This window comes from Pan paniscus, chromosome 20 (assembly GCF_029289425.2).
Source record: "Pan paniscus chromosome 20, NHGRI_mPanPan1-v2.0_pri, whole genome shotgun sequence".
Taxonomy (NCBI): Eukaryota; Metazoa; Chordata; class Mammalia; order Primates; family Hominidae; genus Pan; species Pan paniscus.
In genome coordinates, this window is record NC_073269.2 from 64,125,560 (window position 1) to 64,129,012 (window position 3,453).

A 3,453-nucleotide genomic window follows, 5' to 3' on the forward strand; every position below is an offset into this window, starting at 1 on the left:
TCCATCCATTTATGGATATTTTAGTTGCTGCATACTTTTTTTTTTTTTTTTTTTCAAGACTCTCTACCAGGTTGGAGTGCAGTGGTGTGATTTTGGCTCATTGCAACCTCCACCTCCCAGGTTGAAGTGAGTCTCCCACCTCAGCCTCCCACGTAGCTGGGATTACATGCGTAAGCCACCATGCCCAGCTGTTTTTTGTATTTTTGGTAGAGATGGGGTTTCACTGTGTTACCGGGTTCATCTCAAACTCTGGGCCTCAAGTGATCTGCCTGCCTTGGCCTACAAAAGAGCTCAGATTACAGGCCTGAGCCATGAGCCACCGCACCTGTAATTGGTTGTGAGGCCAGGCACGATGGCTCACGCCTATAATCCCAGCACTTTGGGAAGCCCAGGTGGGTGGATCACTTGAGGTCAGGAGTTTGAGACCAGGCTGGCCAACATGGTGAATCCCCATCTGTACTAAAAATACAGAAATTAGCCAGGCATGGTGGCGCATGCCTGTAATCCCAGCTACTCACTCGGAAGGCTGAGGCAGGAGAATCACTTGAACCTAGGAGGCAGAGGTTACAGTGAGCTGAGATCACACCACTGCACTCCAGCCTGCGCAACAGAGTGAGACTCTGTTTCAAAAAAGAAAAAAAAAAAACATTTATTCTGAGATAATCCCAGTTCCCAGTGTGAAACTATTCCTGCAGTCACTGGAAAATAATAACCACTTTCTTGTAAGGAGATGAAATTTTGGAGCTCAGATGCCATGTTTATATTGTTATTCAGATGGCCTTTTTAACCTGTGCTTTAATGGTGAAAGTTGTAGCCACTGATGTGTGTACCACAATGGCATTGGCTAAGTTGCTCTTCCTTTGAGATAGATGTCAATGTGATTAAAGAAATTGAGTACACCTTAGCATATGAATTAAGAAACATATGGACATAGTGATCCTCATAGTGACATAGATCAGCAGGACTTGTGTTCTGAGCACTGGTCATGACCCTGCTCATGATGAAACAGGATCTGGTCAAAACAGGATGCACTAAAGAAACCAGCTGAAAGCAGTAAAACTAAGATGGCAAGAATATGAACTCTAGTTACCCTCATTGCCTCACTGCTCATTATATGCTCATTATAATGCATTAGCATGCTAAAAGACACTCCCACCAGCACCATGGCCATTTACAAATGCTATGGCAATGCCCAGAAGCTACCTCATGTAGTTTAAAAGAGAAGGAACCCCTGGTTCTGGGAACTCCCCACTCTTTTTCTAGAAAATTCATGAATAACCCACCTCTTATTTAGCACATAATTAAGGAGTAGCTATAAATATAGCTAGCCAACAATCCACGGGTGCTACTTTGCCTGTGGAGTAGCCCTGCTCTGTCTGTGGAGCAGCCATTTTCCTGTTCTCTTGTTCTCATAAACTTGCTTTGCCTTCACTTTACACTCTTGGCTTGCTCTTGAATTATTTCCTTTATGAAGCCAGGAACCCTCCTAGATTGAGCTCCACTTTTGGGGTTTGCTAGCATCAGTAGAGCAATTTTCTGTGGGAACCAGTGGCCAACTGCCAGCTTCACTACCTGCTTCAGGGTGTACCAACATCCGTCTATTTCCCTGTCATTAGATCCTTATTATTATTTTATTTTTTTGAGACGGAGTCTAGCTCTGTCGCCAGGCTGGAGTGCAGTCGTGCGATCTCAGCTCATTGCAACCTCTGCCTCCAGAGTTCAGGTGATTCTCCTGCCTCAGCCTCCCGAGTAGCCGGGACTACAGGTGTCTGCCACCATGCCCAGCAATTTTTTTAACATGGGTTTTGCTGTGTTAGCCAGGATGGTCTTGATCTCCTGACTTCATGATCTGTCCACCTCGGCCTCCCAAAGTGCTGGGATTACAGGCGTGAGCCACCGTGCCCGGCTAATTTTTGTATTTTTATTAGAGATGGGGTTTCACCATATTGGTCAGGTTGGTCTCGAACTCCTGACCTCATGATCCACCTGACTCAGCCTCCCAAAGTGTTGGGATTATAGGCATGAGCCACCGCACCCAGCAATTTATTTATTTTTTATTTTTTATTTTTTTTGAGACAGAGTCTCACTCCTGTTGCCCAGGCTGGAGTGCAATGGCATGATCTCGACTCACCGCAACCTCCACCTCCAGGGTTCAAGTAATTCTCCTACCTCAGCCTCCCGAGTAGCTGGAATTGGAGGCATGCAGCACCATGCCTGGAAAATTTTGTACTTTCAGTAGAGACACGGTTTCTCCATGTTGGCCAGGCTGGTCTCGAACTCCCGACCTCAGGTGATCCACCTGCCCTGGCCTCCCAAAGTGCTGGGATTACAGGTGTGAGCCACCATGTCTGGCCTTTATTTTTTGTGGGTATATAGTAGTGTATATATTTGTAGATTACATTAGATATTTTGATGTAGCCATGCCATATGTGATAATCACATAGGGTAAATGGGGTCTCAGTCACCTCAACATTTATCCTCTGTATTATAAACAGTCCAGTTATACTCCTTTAGTTATTTTTAAATATATGATTAAATTATTTTGACTATAGCCACCCTGTTATGGTAGCAAATATTAGGTCTTATTCATTTTTGCTCACTGTTTTTTGTACCCATCCTGTCATCATGTCTTATGGAGAATTTTCTTTTGTTCCCAACAAAACAATGAAACTCGCAAAACTGACTGTAATGATTCAGTCTATGTGAATTTAAAGAGCAATCAATACTTAATGTTCTCAGCTCTGAGTGCACACATTGTAAGTCTGAATGATGCCAATGATATGGCCACTTAGATAAGTAAAGTTTGGGAGCATCTCAAATAGTATTTTTATTCTCTGGGTGCAGGATGAGATTCCTAGAGTCTGATGTGATACCTATTTGATGCTTTTACAAAGAATCAATAGTCTTCCTCCCTTGAGGTGTGAGCAGGGCTTTCAAAGGCAGCCCTCAGAGTGTGACATAGTCTGCATTCGGTTTGCTCTTGGAGGATACCACCATTGTTGGCTGAGAGCTCTGAGAAGTACTTTACCCAGAAGGTGCTAGTTGCAAGGCCCAGGATGAGGGATTTCTGGGCATGCTTGTCAGGCCAGGGAGTACTGGGTTGGGACTGAGAAGGCACAAGAGGAGTAGTCATCTCTGCTCCCAAGTGGCAGGTCTGAGGCTCATAGGCACTGGCTGGGGTGATGCCTGCTCCACCCACAGTTGATGGCAGCAGCCACACTGAGGGACCTAGCTCAGGTAAATGCTGTGTATTACAGGCTTCACCCCAGGTAGAGTAATACAGGTAGAGGAACCAATAGGTGCAAAGGCTTGGAGGTGCATCTGAGCCATGAACATTTCAGAACCTGGTAACCATCTTGTGTCATGGAAAGTGGGGAACTACATTACCCAGAAAGCTCTGCGTTAAACGACAGCCGGTCAGAGCCAATGAGCACTCGGAAAGAAGGCATTTCC

The 3,453-nt window shown here is 45.1% G+C and overlaps 1 long non-coding RNA gene across 1 annotated transcript in view; it reads left to right on the plus strand.

Annotated features, from left to right (window-relative positions):
- LOC134729649 (uncharacterized) overlaps positions 1-3,453 on the plus strand; it is an 88,691-nt gene that overhangs the window by 31,144 nt on the left and 54,094 nt on the right. The gene's annotated exons all lie outside the window — the stretch shown is intronic.